The sequence below is a fragment of the Corythoichthys intestinalis genome, chromosome 5 (genome assembly GCF_030265065.1).
Source record: "Corythoichthys intestinalis isolate RoL2023-P3 chromosome 5, ASM3026506v1, whole genome shotgun sequence".
Lineage (NCBI taxonomy): Eukaryota > Metazoa > Chordata > Actinopteri > Syngnathiformes > Syngnathidae > Corythoichthys > Corythoichthys intestinalis.
In genome coordinates this window covers 54,525,553-54,542,403 of record NC_080399.1, presented here as the reverse complement: position 1 = coordinate 54,542,403, position 16,851 = coordinate 54,525,553, and the positions used below count along the sequence as shown (strand labels likewise).

The 16,851-nt window shown below is 39.6% G+C and overlaps 2 protein-coding genes across 15 annotated transcripts in view; one reads left to right on the top strand and one right to left on the bottom strand.

Annotated features, from left to right (window-relative positions):
* The window catches only part of ppfibp2b (PPFIA binding protein 2b), a 119,299-nt gene extending 110,035 nt beyond the window's left edge, over positions 1–9,264 (bottom strand). For 4 of the 13 annotated variants that reach the window (XM_057836103.1, XM_057836099.1, XM_057836105.1 and 1 more), the window contains exon 1: positions 9,015–9,263. The gene's annotated coding sequence lies outside the window, so the exon portion shown is untranslated. Of the gene's footprint in view, positions 1–9,014 lie in introns of all 13 variants that reach the window. The other 9 variants (XM_057836097.1, XM_057836101.1, XM_057836102.1 and 6 more) reach the window with 5 other exon arrangements.
* A 6,968-nt stretch (positions 9,265–16,232) lies between these two features.
* Positions 16,233–16,851, top strand: part of LOC130915910 (basic helix-loop-helix ARNT-like protein 1) — a 57,580-nt gene continuing 56,961 nt past the window's right edge. For both annotated transcript variants that reach the window (XM_057836129.1, XM_057836128.1), the window contains exon 1: positions 16,233–16,376. The gene's annotated coding sequence lies outside the window, so the exon portion shown is untranslated. The remainder of the gene's footprint in view (positions 16,377–16,851) is intronic.

Sequence of the window (16,851 nt, the reverse complement as noted above, 5' to 3'; positions counted from 1 at the left end):
CGGGTCACCTCTGAAACGGAAGATTATAATTTTTCGGCGTAGTTCGATGTCTTCTCCGGAATATTCAAGCGTAAAATTTACAGGCTCTTTCAGTTGTAAAAAGAGGAGCAGGAAAGCTGCGTCTGTATCATTTGCCTCCATTGTTTTCAATGCCGGTGAGCTCCGTGACGTCACTTCCTTTGTATCCAATCATTATAAGGACAGTAATGGAATGAATCAGGTTGCATGTATGCTTGCTGTCGTTGTAAACGTTATAGTAATATAGAGATTTTAATCTTGCAATTTTTATGACTGTTTTCTCGTAATATTATTTCAATCTCCTAATATGAGGCCAAAAACTGTATGTGCAGTAGTGCACATAGCTCTCACAGCGTCCCCTCCTTTTCCATCCACCTATTTTATATACATATTAACATCAGAAAAGGGAAAAACACAATGTAATGTCATCAACCCATTGAGCGTAACACACAAAAAGTTGCACATTATAATGTATGTAAATACCCGACGCTCGATGAATTAACATCAGGTCTGGAAATTAAAATTCTATAATTTGATTGTTGTACTACAGGCCAAGGTAACTAGGCTGCTTGAGGATAAGGTTACACACTCAGCCTATACCAGCTACAAACCAATGTGGTCAACGTCACATGAAGATCAGATGACAGGATAGTGTTCCAGTCACATAGACTAAAGCTATGTGTTCTTGTAGTATTAATGTTTTGGGGTAAAAGGCACTAACGATCAGATGCACCCCTTCACACTTTGTGAAAACACTTCATTTTATTATCAAAATTTTGGAATAGTATTTTTAGCCTAACATTCTGACTGCACTTGCAGATCCACATTAACAGAAACAGTGAACTGAAGAAGTGCTCATATAATAGGTGTCCATTAATATCATTTTTAGACGTTAATTACAAAACCAAAGACATTGCATGCATTTTCATACAAATGCGTGGAAAATATTACAAAATAAGGAGCACATGAGATTTTTTTTTTTTTTTTTTTGCTTAACTCAATACATCTCTATCTGGGCATCAGAACTGGGAAAGAGACTTGACAACCTGTATATTGATGCAGACAATTTACCTTTCACAAACTCCACCCCCAAAACGGCCATTGACCAATCAAACGGCCTATCAACCGTTGTTAAGTGAGCATGATCCAGCCAAATCAGAATTCCCCCGTTGTCCAACAATGATTATCTTGGTGATTACTGTATGGCGGGCTCACCAACTAAATTGGCAAGAGGTCCAGTAACTCGATCAGCCAAGTTGCTCGGGGTCCGGACATTGCGGATGTAGGGGTCCAGACAATTATATAGTAAAAAAAACTTTTTTTACTATATATACTTTTTTTTTTTTTCCAATTGAAAATATTTATAAAATAGTAGTGAAACTATTATTTTAATAGTTTCAACAGATTTTGCTTAAATTTATAGTACTTAAAAGGTGCTACAGTATATCACAAAAGTGAGTACACCCCTCGGATTTCTGCAGATATTTAAGTATATCTTTTCATGGAACAACACTGACAAAATGACACTTCGACACAATGAAAAGTGGGCTGTGCGTAGCTTATATAATGGAGTTGATTTATTTTCCCCTCAAAATAACTCAAAATATAGCCATTAATATCCAAACCCATGGCAACAAAAGTGAGTACACCCTTTTGAAAAAAACGTACACCCCTAAATGTCCAAATTGAGTACTGCTTGTCATTTTCTCTCCAAAATGTCATGTGACTCGTTACAGGAGTGCTGTCAGCACTGCTGCAGAGATTGAAGAGGTAGGGGGTCATCCTGTAGTGCTCAGACCATACGCCGCACTCTTCATCAAATTGGTGAGCATGGCTGTAACCCAGGGGGAAGCCTCTTCTGAAGATAGTACACAAGAAAGCCTGCAAACAGTTTGCTGAAGACATGTCAACAAAGCAGATGGATTACTGGAACCATGTCCTATGGTCTGATGAGACAGGCGGGTTTTTGTCCGAAAAACATAAATATATTATTTTAATTAAAAACCCGGTCCTTTTCACCCGATTCCGATCCTCTGAAAAATGGCGTAATCTCCTTGATTTCCGATCACATGATCAGATTGGGACATCCCTAGTAACTACAGCTTTGAATAATTTTGAGTAATTGTCAACATGGTTAAACCTCAACCATGAGAGACACAATGTGGGGAAAAATACAGAAAATCATATTGTTTGATTTTTAAAGAATTTATTTGCAAATCATGGTGAAAAATAAGTATTTGATCAATACCAAAAGTTCATCTCAATACTTTGTTATGTACCCTTTGTTGGCAATAACGGAGGCCAAACGTTTTCTGTAACTCTTCACAAGCTTTTCACACACTGTTGCTGGTATTTCGGCCCATTCCTCCATGCAGATCTCCTTTAGAGCAGTAATGTTTTGGGGCTGTCGTTGGGCAACACGGACTTTCAACTCCCTCCGCTGATTTTCTATGGGGTTGAGACCTGGAGATTGGCTAGGCCACTCCAGGACCTTAAAATGCTTCCTACGAAGCCACTCCTTTGTTGCCCTGGCTGTGAGTTTGGGATCATTGTCATGCTAAAAAGACCCAGTCACGTCTCATCTTCAATGCACTTGCTGATGGAAGGTGATTTTCACTCAAAATCTCTCGATACATGGCCCCATTCATTCTTTCCTTTACACAGATCAGTCGTCCTGGTGGCTTTGCAGAAAAACAGCCTCAGGGCATGATGTTTCCACCCCCATGCTTCACAGTTGGTATGGTGCAATTCAGTATTCTTTTTCCTCCAAACAAGAGAACCTGTGTTTCTACCAAAAAGTTCTATTTTGGTTTCATCTGACCATAACACATTCTCCCAGTCCTCTTCTGGATCATCCAAATGCTCTCTAGCGAACCGCAGAAGGGCCTGGACGTGTACTTTCTTCAGCAGGGGGACACGTCTGGCAGTGCAGGATTTGAGTCCCTGGCGGCGCATTGTGTTACTGATAGTAGCCCTTGTTACTGTGGTCCCAGCTCTCTGTAGGTCATTCACTAGGTCCCCCCGTGTGGTTCTGGGATTTTTGCTCCCCGTTCTTGTTATCATTTTGACGCCACGGGGTGAGGAGGGAGTTGAAAGTCCGTGTTGCCCAACGACAAACCCCAAAACATCACTGCTCCAGAGGAGATCTGCACGGAGGAATGGGCCAAAATACCAGCAACAGTGTGTGAAACGCTTGTGAAGAGTTACAGAAAACATTTGGCCTCCGTTATTGCCAGCAAAGGGTACATAACAAAGTATTGAGATGAACTTTTGGTATAGACCAAATACTTATTTTCCACCATGATTTGCAAAAATATTCTTTAAAAATCAAACAATGTGATTTTCAGTTTTTTTTTTTCACATTCTGTCTCTCATGGTTGAGGTTTACCCATGTTGACAATTACAGGCCTCTCTAATATTTTCAAGAGGGAGAACTTGCACAATTAGTGGTTGACTAAATACTTATTCGCCCCACTGTATGTTTCCCAGTTTATTTTGAGACATTTACCTCGGAGTGAAGCGGTCTATACTGTTTTATCCATAGAAGGCATCATACCAGTTGTGTGTTGGGCTTTTGAAAGTAAAGCAGCACTCCCCTAGATAAACCTCATGTCCAATTCACATATGCCATAGACACACAGCTTCACCATTTTGGACGTTGTATGGCAGTTGGTAGTCAGGTAAGACTTTCGGTAACACCAAAACAATAAACGGGGGACCATGGTGAAATGCTGAGTTTGTCGGATCATGCTCACTTAACAATGGTTGCTGGGACGTATGATTGATCAATAGCCGTTTTGGGGGCGTAGTTTGCGAAACGTCAGTTGGCATCTACCGGTAATCCATTTTGAATGGAAGGGGCTACCTACCTAACTACTAACTACCACAACACATACTCCGTGACCTGGGCTGGCATTGAATGAGTTACCAAGTTTGACGAATGTGGGATTCATATTCTCTGAATAAAGCTGGACAGACAGATAGATTCTGGTGAATGATAGACAATGATGATTTTCGTTCCTGTTTGATCTTTCCGAGCTACAGATTGGTATGACCTCTTTATATCATGTCTTGCACTTTTTCCCCAGTCCTCAACTTTTTCCTCATCTGTACTTTCTCCATTCTCACATTTCCTTCCCACTCTTCCTTCTGCTGACAGCAAAGCAGATAACAGCTAAGAAACTGCAGTCATTTCACATTTTGCTTCTTTCTCTATTTCTAATACTTTTTACCCACCATCCCCGCAGTAAGCAGAGGATTATTTCCAGCAGATTAGCAGAAAGACTTTGTCTTGTGGTTTCAAGTCCCTGACTTTTATTTTCACTGTTCCTCTTTCCCTAACACCTCATTTTTTTAGTGCTTCTTCAACAGCTGATTATATGAAGAGATTAAGATGACAAACTAATCATCTGATGCTGTTAAGCAACAGATAAAAACACTGCACTAGGCATCACATGGGCTGCTTTGATCACAGCAAGCATCCCTAGAATCCCCTGGTCCACGTGCCTGCATAGTTACAGAATCACACAAATTTATGGGAAAAGCTTTCTACAATATTGTAAGGGGGGACACATTATTTTAAATGTTACACAGTATCCTGGATTGAACTACTTGGCTTTTATCTAGCATCACACTATCAACACTAAGTTTATTCACTGTTGTTTTTAAGAGTCGATTCTATCCCCTAAAGCAGTAATAAGTCACTGTGACAGTGCCTTTCAAATTGCTCCCTATTAAATGAGCAATGCAATAGGAAGAGGTGTCCTGCTCTCAAGTTGTGTTGATGTGTATGCCTTTCCAGTATAAAATGCAGCAGATGCTTCAGCTAAGGGGAGCCACACATTAGTCTTGATCTGCATAATCTCCCCTAAAAACAAAGCGTATAAACCTGCCGTTGCACGTCAGAAACTGATGATGTGCAATTACAAAGCATGCGTAATTGCAACAAAACATAATTCGATATTTAAAGATGACAGTAAATGAGAGAGCTAACTGAGATTAACAGATTTTTTTTTTTTTTTAAACACAGTTTTATCCTAGGATTAATAAAACAAAAATAAATTCAAAAGTAATCAATACAAGGAAATAATATTTTGCATATTCTAGAGACTTGTCAAATAATGTTCAGCACATAATTCAAATGTTGTGGTCTATATTCTAATAGAAGGCTGTGGTAGAAGAAAAACAAAAAACAAAAACGTGTTCCATTTAAAATAGGTCCCAGGTTCCTTTTTCCATTTTTTTATAATGATGTTTAAAAAAAAAAACTAAATGATGTTTAAATAAAAAAAGAAATGCATTTTAATGTACGTTTTCTTCCCCCCAAAAAATGGCACTTCTGTCAGTGCCAAATTTCCTGGTACATCGGTTACACGGGTAAAGCAGCTGTTCACTAACGTTTACAAGTACCACGTCCATAAATGCTTGCATGCTAGAATATTTTTACTTTATTAATTCTTCTTGGCAGAGCAATGGATGACTGATCACCAAGACACATCACTGATCTGAGATCAACGGGTCAACCCTGGGCTGCAGCCTTCCTCTAAAGCAGTGCTTCTCAAGTTTTTTTCTGTTACGTCCCCACCAGGAAGACGTAAACATTTGCCGCCATGCCTCACACTCTCTGCCCCCACTGTAAATAGCATCATTTGTCAATAAAATTATGTTATAAGTACACTTCTGCATAAGATTGTGTCCTGTTTTATATTAAAGCAAAAAAAAAAAAAAAAAGTAATACAGACAAGTTTCCAAGGTACTTCCGCTTTACTTCCACATTTCTGCTCCCGACTTCCATTTTACACTTTCTCTAACCAAAACAACAGTGGAGCTGGAGTGGCATCACTCATCAAAATCCCTCAAGAAAGACAATTTAGAAATACCGCATCCATCTACCATTATCACGTCATGGGAGGACAACATGATCATGAAGGCAAATACGGAACCAAGCCCATGCCACCACAAAGACCGGGTGTTTATGTAGCCATGTTGCCGCTGTGTTATGGAAGGTGTGTTCTTCCTATCCCGGCATTTTCATGTGTCCAATGCTCCAAAAATACTCAAACTAAAATCTTGCGCATGAAACTACTTGTTGTCTTTGATATTGTTATTACGATGATGATTATAATTATGGTGAAGTTTAAAATAATTGACCACAACTACTGTACTGCTGTGGCTGCAACAGACTCTATCTGCTGCTAGCCTGTTGCTAGGATGGCACAATTATCTTCAATTTGACTACAATTCCTTGTTTTGCGTCACAGCTGAGACATCATTAGCTTTGCTAAATCTAGTTGTACAACGATAAACAAATGGAAAACAAACACTCATCTACTACAAGTCATACATGGACTTCTTACCCTAAATGCATAAATGCAAGTCTTACAGGTTTTTGTTCGTTTGTTTACAAGTGGAAACGCTGTTAGGCAAGGAGAGACAACTTGATGTGCCTCACAACAACACTTAATGTACGTTGATGGACATACTAGTATATCGAGACTACGTGCATTCTACTTTGATGATGGAAGGCTCGACTTATGTTCCACCTTCATTAATATTTTTCTAATAATTTTAAAAATTATAATTTATTGACCTGTTATGCACATGCACCAATCGTTTTAAATAAAACAAGAAAGGGAATCATGTTGTCCAAATGTTTTATTGCGATCAATATCTGCAATAAAAAAAAAAAAAGTATGACATACTATGTGTTGATATGTACATGTGTGTTGAACTCATAATACTATATCTATAACATAACCAGATGAAAAACACCTTGTAGTATTTCCTTGTAACAACAAAATCCATGTCACCCTCTCTGCATTCGGCAACTGTAATATTATTTGTAATTTTGTCTCATTTTGGCCACTCAAGTGGCTGGTGTGTCAATCTGCACCTCATATTAACAAAGACTGCACAGATTGTTAGAATTTTGTCAAACAATTATCGAAGTGATAAGAACAAACACACAACACGGAAAAGAAAGTCCCGGAGCTTCATCTATATCGTGCTGGATCCGTTTTTGAAAATTTGTGATTTCCTCTGGTTTGAATTTGCAGTTTTAACTTTGTCTACACACTGCTTATTTCAATCGCACTTCATGTTGTTCTGCTTAAACCGGAAGTCCGTAGCAGAAAATGTCAAAGATGGCGCCGACCATGTGTCACTCAGGAAACTTGTCTATAGATCAACTTACAATAAACTTTATTAACGCTGTTTTTGTTGTTGTTATTTTTTTTTTGTAACAGAAAAGACTTAAAGCACATCAATTTTTAAAAAAAAAAATTTAAAAAATACATCCAAACTGTAAAAATATACCCAAGGCACATTTTTGGACCATTTGATACTATAAAATAAAATTTAATAAAATCAATGAATAATAATAAATTCAAATTGATTAGGAAAATTAACTCATGAGGGCAAATTGCCAAACAATTTGACCATCAAAAACAAAAACGAATGGAATAAAAACGACAGTTTCATTGGACAGAAGGACAGTTTTTTTTTTTTGCTGCTGGCAGAATCAGCTCCTTTGCTATGGTGTGTTATTTTGCACTCAGCATGCTAACAGTGCTCGCTGGTTTACTGACGTAACACTGACGAACCGGGACGATTGCTGCCAATATTCAGCATGTTTTTGCTGAAAAAGCAATCAAGTGGCTTATTAATGTGATTGCGGTCTAATGTCTTGATTGATTTGGCTTGCTGCTGTCTGCTGCAAACATTTTTAGACACAGTCAACAGACTGGTCTTTCCTCGTCTCCCACTATATTAAAAGTCAAAGCCAAAAGCCAAACTCTACATACGCTTTGTCATATTTCCTCGTCTTAGCTCTTCATAGTCTTCATCTCCAGTGTTCTTTGCTGTGTGCTCTTGTTTGGTTAAAAATACTGCCCACACTCTTGAAAATGAGAGCGCCACTGCCACCCACTAAGTGCATGTGGAATTACACTTTATTCTAATACGGTTAAAAGTATGTTCCCGACGTCACATGTGCCAGCCCCGGCATCGCCCTACTATTTGAGAAGCATTGCTGCAATGAGTTTGCATGTTCTCCCCACAACAGCATGGGTTTTCTCTCCCGTCCCAAAAACATGCAGGTAAGGTTGACTTCAATACTCCAAACTGTCCATCAGTGTGAATTAAAGTGTGAATAGATGTTTGTCCTGCCGTGTCATGCAATTGACTGGCAACCGGTTCAGGGTGTAGCCCACCTCTTGCCCATACTCTGGAGGGATAGGCTCAAGCACCCCCATGAGCCACAACCCTCGTGAGAATAAGCGGAATTGATAATGAATGAATGCATTTTTCTCACTAATTTCCAGTACATATAACCAAAAGACATTTACCTAAACATTTAGAGGGAACAAACTACAGAAGAAAAAACTTGAACGAGCTTAAATCCAATAATATTAAAATCATATCTTGAGACATGATGTTATCAAAAAATTGTCTTTCATTTCTTCATGCAGCCTATAAATAATCTATCAGGATACACAAAACAATATTGCGATATATTACAACATCGAGATATTGTCACAGTCCTAATAGTTATGTGACCATAATGTGATAGTAATACTGTATTTAATCAAATTAATTAAGGTAGTGCTGATCATCTCAGTGCAAAGCAAAATTTGTTAAATCGTCCAAAGAGGACGCATAATGGGGGTACTTTGCTTAAGGAGGAATACAAGGTGTCAATAAATATGGGAATATGTGACTGAATACAGAAAACAGAACAATACTGGTCATTTTATCATTATTACCTCTGAAGGTCAAAGCTCCTGATAATGGAATATTATAGTCCAATATCTGGGAATTGTTTTTGATTTTTTAAAATAACATTCAGAGTGGTCACTTTGTGCCAGGCTTTGTCAATGCGTTCAGAGGTCACAGGTTTGTTTTCGTAACGCAAACGTTGGAAACAGCACTCGATCATTTTTCGTGAAAGTGAACTTCACAAAATGATCATGTAGCAGACAAAATTTGACAAAACTTACTGCGATATTGAGCTTAGTTTCACCTACAGTAGCGTCTCCTCCAGGCGGTTCTCGAACTAAATCCTTTAGTGTTTGTAGACCTCCGAGTAAATGAGCCCACGCGGATACGCAAACATTCCCAAACTGACACAACAGTGTTGCACACAAGGTGAGACGAAGAGTACACTTCTCTCGCTTGCCCTGTTGTCGTTCAACTGTAGCGCGAGCTCCATCAACTCCACTTGCCATGTGACAGCCATGATGCATTCAAATACAGCTCGGAATTAGTTAAAGGCTGACCATGAATCAGTCAATTCTCATCCTGCTTTTCGAACATTGAATTAAATGTACGTAACATGAAATTAGAAATAGAGCATTTCAAATGTTCATCAAGGTTTTCGTCTTAAGAAATTTAAATGTCATTCACAGAAAAATGTATCGCAAAATTAACATAAAAACCATCACAACTTCATATTGTTGTTTTTCTTCGTTTGTTTGGAAAGAAGGAAGAACTTAATTCAATTACTCGATGCTATTTAAAAGTTGTTTCTAGTTGGTTGTAGTACATATGTGCGTGAGCATTGAAGTGACCGTTTGATTTCCTCAATGAGATTAGTTTATCCACCTATCTATGTACTGCAACGATAACAGTTTTTTCTTCTGATGAAGAGTCGAATTCTCCAAAGGCAAAACTTTTTTTCATGACAACGATTTATTTGGATTTTGTACGACCCCACATTGCCATCTGGTGGTAGTAATTAGCCATGCAATACATAGCACATCGACTATTTAGTACGTAGCCCAGTTTATATGGAATTTAATTTTATCGGCTTTATTGTACAGTTGCAGCCACCAATAACACTCTAAAGTTGCTTTAGAAAGAAAGAAAGAAAGAAAGAAAGAAAGAAAGAAAGAAAGAAAGAAAGAAAGAAAGAAAGAAAGAAAGAAAGAAAGAAAGAAAGAAAGAAAGAAAGAAAGAAAGAAAGAAAGATGTCCAATTTTTTCAAGCAACTTTACTATAGTGTTATTGTGGGGCAAAATTTGACTGTCTGTTTGTTTGAATACATTTCAACTGTATTCAAATGCATTTATTAAAATTTTTGTATTTTTTTTTTAATTCACTTTAAAATTATAGTTATATATATATATATATATACATACAGTGGGGAGAACAAGTATTTATATATATATATATATATATATATATATATATATATATATATATATATATATATATATATATATATATATATATATATATATACAGTGCCTTGCAAAAGTATTCGGCCCCCTTGAACCTTGCAACCTTTCGCCACATTCAGGCTTCAAACATAAAGATATAAAATTTTAATTTTTGTCAAGAATCAACAACAAGTGGGACACAATCGTGAAGTGGAACAAAATTTATTGGATAATTTAAAATTTTTTAACAAATAAAAAACTGAAAAGTGGGGCGTGCAATATTATTCGGCCCCCTTGCGTTAATACTTTGTAGCGCCACCTTTTGCTCCAATTACACCTGCAAGTCGCTTGGGGTATGTTTCTATCAATTTTGCACATCGAGAGACTGACATTCTTGCCCATTCCTCCTTGCAAAACAGCTCGAGCTCAGTGAGGTTGAATGGAGAGTGTTTGTGAACAGCAGTCTTCAGCTCTTTCCACAGATTCTCGATTGGATTCAGGTCTGGACTTTGATTTGGCCATTCTAACACCTGGATACGTTTATTTTTGAACCATTCCATTGTAGATTTGGCTTTATGTTTTGGATCATTGTCCTGTTGGAAGATAAATCTCCGTCACAGTCTCAGGTCTTGTGCAGATACCAACAGGTTTTCTTCCAGTATGTTCCTGTATTTGGCTGCATCCATCTTCCCGTCAATTTTAACCATCTTCCCTGTCCCTGCTGAAGAAAAGCAGGCCCAAACCATGATGCTGCCACCACCATGTTTGACAGTGGGGATGGTGTGTTCAGGGTGATGAGCTGTGTTGCTTTTACGCCAAACATATCGTTTTGCATTGTGGCCAAAAAGTTCAATTTTGGTTTCATCTGACCAGAGCACCTTCTTCCACATGTTTGGTGTGTCTCCCAGGTGGCTTGTGGCAAACTTTAAACAAGACTTTTTATGGATATCTATGAGAAATGGCTTTCTTCTTGCCACTCTTCCATAAAGGCCAGATTTGTGCAGTGTACGACTGATTGTTGTCCTATGGACAGACTCTCCCACCTCAGCTGTAGATCTCTGCAGTTCATCCAGAGTGATCATGGGCCTCTTGGCTGCATCTCTGATCAGTTTTCTCCTTGTTTGAGAAGAAAGTTTGGAAGGACGGCCGGGTCTTGGTAGATTTGCAGTGGTCTGATGCTCCTTCCATTTCAATATGATGGCTTGCACAGTGCTCCTTGAGATGTTTAAAGCTTGGGGAATCTTTTTGTATCCAAATCCGGCTTTAAACTTCTCCACAACAGTATCACGGACCTGCCTGGTGTGTTCCTTGGTTTTCATAATGCTCTCTGCACTTTAAACAGGACCCTGAGACTATCACAGAGCAGGTGCATTTATACAGAGACTTGATTACACACACGTGGATTCTATTTATCATCATCGGTCATTTAGGACAACATTGGATCATTCAGAGATCCTCACTGAACTTCTGGAGTGAGTTTGCTGCACTGAAAGTAAAGGGGCCGAATAATATTGCACGCCCCACTTTTCAGTTTTTTATTTGTTAAAAAAGTTTAAATTATCCAATAAATGTTGTTCCACTTCACGATTGTGTCCCACTTGTTGTTGATTCTTGACAAAAAACATAAATTTCATAACTTTATGTTTGAAGCCTGAAATGTGGCGAAAGGTTGCAAGATTCAAGGGGGCCGAATACTTTTGCAAGGCACTGTATATATATATATATATATATATATATATATATATATATATATATATATATATATATATATATATATATATATATATATATATATATATATATATGTACGTATGTATGTATGTATATATATATTATGTATGTATGTATGTATGTATATATATATTATGTATGTATGTATGTATGTATGTATGTATATATATATAGACATATATATGTATGTATGTATGTATATATGTGTGTATATATGTGTGTATATATATATATATATATATATATATATATATATATATATATATATGAATGGCGGAAAACACAGACAAGACTGAAAAAGAGGTTTCTGCTGTTCTGCTCTTGCACTCCTCTATAAAAGAAACTGTTGTATTTTAAGCCAAAACAACTGCCATACAAATATATATTAAAAAAAGAACAATCACCGTCTCGCCCACCCGGGCGGTATGGCCCCTCCTTTCAAGCTCTGGTCCTCTACCAGAGGCTTGGGAGCTGAAGGGTTCTGCGCAGGATCTTAGCTGTCCCTAGGATTGCGCTCTTCAGAACGGAGACGTCGGACGTTGTTACTGGTATCTGTTGGAGCCATGCACCCAGCTTGGGGGTTACTGCCCCTAGTGTCCCGATCACTACTGGCACCACTGTTGCCTTCACTCCCCAAATTTTCTCCAATTATTCCTTCAACCCTTGATATTTCTCCAGCTTTTAGTGTTCTTTTATCCTGATGTTGCTAACGCTCGGGATTGCTATATCTATCACTACTGCTGTCTTCTGATGTTCATTCACCACCACTATGTCAGGCTGGTTGGCCATCACCAGTTTGTCTGTTTGGATCTGGAAGTCCCACAGGATCTTGGCTCGATTGTTCTCGACCACCTTTGGGGGTGTTGCCCACCTTGACTCAGGGGTCTCAAGTCTGTACTCGGCACAGATGTTCCTGTACACTATGCCTGCTACCTGGGTATGTCGTTCCATGTATGCCTTGCCTGCCAGCATCTTGCACCCTGCTGTGATGTGCTGGACTGTCTCAGGGGCCTCTTTGCATAGCCTGCACCTGGGGTCCTGTCTGGTGTGATGGACCCCGGCCTCTATTGATCTTGTGTTTAGGGCCTGCTCTTGTGCTGCCATGATTAGTGCCTCCGTGCTGTCTTTCAGTCCGGCCTTTTCTAGCCACTGTTATATTTTTACCATGTCAGCTACCTCCTCAATTTGTCGGTGGTACATACAATGCAGGGGCTTCTCCTTCCATGATAGCTCCTCAGGGTCCTATCATTATTGGGCTTCTGTTGCCTGAGGCATTCACCGAGCAGGTCATCACTGGGGGCCATTTTCATGATGTACTCTTAGAGGGATGTAGTCCTCCTGGATAGTGGCTCTGATGCTCACTAGTCCTCGGCCTCCCTCTTTCCACTTTGTGTAGAGCCTCAGGATGCTGGACTTAGGGTGAAACCCTCTGTGCATTGTAAGGAGCTTCCTTGTCTTGATGTCAGTAGCCTGCATCTCTTCCAGTGGCCAGGATACGATGCCAGCAGGGTATCTGATTACTGGTGGGGCATAGCTGTTAATGGCCTGGGTCTTATTGTTGCCATTCAGCTGACTCTTGAGGACATGCCTTACCCTCCGTAAGTATTTGGTTGTGGCAGACCTCCTAGTTGCTTCCTCATGGTTTCCATTTGCCTATGTGGGATCCCCAGGTAGCTGTCGTGCACATCTGTTATGTTGCCTTCAGGTAATTCAGCCCCTTCAGTTGAGATCACCTTCCCTCTTCTGGATACCATTCGCCCACACTTACAGTATCTACTCCGAATGACATCCCAATGTCATTGCTGTATATTCTCGTGAGGTGAATCAGGGAGTCGATGTCACGCTCGTTCTTGGCATACAGCTTGATATCATCCATGTAGAGGAGGTGACTGATGGTTATTCCACTTCGGAACTGGTACCTGAAACCACTCTAGGTAATGATCTGGCTGAGGGGGATTAGGCCTATGCAGAACAGCAGGAGTGACAGAGCATCTCCTTAGTAGATACCACATTTCATGCTCACATGTGCAACTGGCTTTGAGCTGGCTTCTAGAGTTGTCTTCCACAGCCCCATTGAATTCTGGAGGAAGGTCCTTAGTGTCCTGTTGATGTTATACAGCTTCAAGCATTTAGGTTGCCGACCCCTCGACTAGTCGATCGCAATGCTAGTGTGGATAGCTCGCTGCATTTTATTTTATTTTTTTGTACATTGTTAATTATGTTGTATGAACAACATAACCCATAACCCCCCGCTGTTAAGGTTGGCTCCTTGAAAAGTAGATATTGGAGCAAAAAATAATGAACACCCTGGGCTAAACATTTATTTCACCATGTTACCATTCTGATTTTTCTAAAGTAGTACACTTAATTTAAGTAGAGAGCAGAAATTAAAGAGGATGATGCATTTTTGAAATATGATATTAGGCTCGAGCGTTTACGTCACAGCAGCACGGGATCATGCGAGATTTGCGACAACGCAACCATTGCGGAAGCATCACGGGACATTTAAACTTAGCGGCAACCAAAGATGGAAAAAAGTAAGGAATACTTGCCAGTTCGATACAGAGACAAACTTGTTACCACGGCGAAGGACAGATATGTGAGCAATTTTAGGGATGTGAACAATGTTGACCCTCACGAGCAAGCCGAACACAAATGGAATAAAGATGTCGACAAGCTTCCACCACTACGCGAAATGGACATCATGCTGTATTTAGTGTTTGGTATATGTTACTACACTCATCAGCAATTCCGAAACTACAAATCGCTACAAAGCTACGAACAGTTTTGCTGCGGATGGGTGCAGGATCTTCACTTTATGACCATAGCAAACGGCAACACCATCTTTCTAGCAAAGGTAGGCAATGTGTGTTTACATTAGTCTGTGACCACGGATGTACAAATCTTTTGCTGCATAAAATGTAGCTTGTGTACAAATTCTTTGCCACTCTCTCACGTCAAAATATTACAGCTTTTTCATTTAGCAACATGAATTATGTCTTATGAAGACAATGCACATGTATGCATGCTAGTTGTTTAGCTGTAGCAATAGCTAACAACAGGCCGACTTAGGGCGTAAAGTTACTGAAATTTGCGTAAACAAACGAAATTAACTTACCGGAGTGAAAGTGCATTGAGCAAACTCAGTGTGTAACTGGAGAATCAAACGTTATGCCCTTCCTTCTGATCGAGGCCACCCATGCCATTCTTTGACATTTGGTAAGTTAAGATATGAGCTTTTCCTCGCCTTTTCTCCATGTAGGGATCCGGAAGAAACTCAATGGTGTTCCGTCGAGCTGTACATTCTCCTTTCTATTCGATCGGTTGTTGCAATTCTTTACCGCACAATAATTTCCAACCATTTTTAAAGAGCGACCTGTGTTGAAATGCCTCAGTTTATCTTCCACAATGGCGATAGCGGCGGAAACCTCGCGAGTGCCACGTCATACGCTCGAGCCTAATAGCATCTTATGTGTGGTTGCCCGATACGTGAACTTCACCCTTTCGGTTTTTACTCTCTCATGGAAAACTGTCATGTTATAAAACAGCCACTGGTGGTGTCACCCAAGTTTATGTGACAAAGCAAGTTAAACGAGGCCATATGTGCATGAATTGCACAGATCCAGATAGACAGCACCATCTCGCGTTATGAGTCACTAGTCTTGCAGTGGTCACCATTATTTGTACATCGTATATTGAGTGCTAGATGCTTAAAGTCGGAGTCGGCGGCTTTAGTAACCGGTGGCCATCTTGAAGCTGTCAAAAATCTCTGGCGAGATGTCTCAGGCGGGCTCTGTTGCAGCAAAAGTAAGTGAGTGATTTTCTCCTCTAAAATACTGTTTACTCGGCAAAATCCTAACGGATTTTCAAACAGTTTGGTTTATAACAAATATATCAACTTGGTTACTATTCAAGCTGGGTGCTTAAAACGACATATTATTTTAAAAAATTCCATTAATCAGTAGCATCTCAGACGTTTATGGAAAACCGTTTGAAAACTGGTTGAGAATTTGGAAACTTCATAGCTATTTCAAAGTACATACCGTAATTCATTGGCTATAATGTTATGTTTGGCGAATGGCACTGACACAAAATGGCGGACAAGCGATAATGGCCGTCCTGGTTGGCTTACAGCGCCCATTATACATTTAGCGCTAATACATATATGATATCTTTCTACACTCACACGCAAGTGGCCTCTGCATTCCGCTTGACTGAAAGCTGTAATTGGTCAAATTCAACGTCCATCATGTTTTACCAACCCAATCGCGTTTCTGATTGGCTAGAGATCAACCAATGACGCTAGCGCTACTGCCATTGGTTGCAAAACTAGGTTAGTGGTCCGACAGGCATGACGGTGAAGAGAAACTGGGTCACCGATTGAAAATCGTTTATGTCACAGTTCTTTGACTTTCTATAACACATTTACCAGTGGCCTTCAATGGATAGTCAAATCCTAGCGGACCAAATGTAAGTATAAATGAGAAACTAGCATGCTGCTTGCCTTTGTTGAATATCGGAGACTTTTCTGCTTATCCGGAGGTTCATCCATGATGTATGTCGTCGATGTTTTCCCAGCGTTGGGAAGGAGGGACATTAGCTCGCTGCCCAGTGTTTGACAGCAGGGGTTTCACGGCTAGTAGATGAATGCTGATATTACTATTCAGGACTAAATGTTTATTTTGGTGAAAGAAATGGGAAACCGACCAAAGGTTGGATTTACATTGATAAAGCTAAACGAGTCTTTAACGAAACCCCCTGCGTGTATGTTTGTTAAGTGGTACCGTGTCCAGTGCTAACGACCAGGTGAACAATGCTACCTAAAGCTAAGTCGCTAGCTATGTAAACAGGCCTTCGTGGGCTACCTGGGCTCGTTTTCTTCGACAGCATCCTCTCTGTTCCGAAAACTTAAAGGGCCGACATGAACTATTTCCTTAAAGCGCAC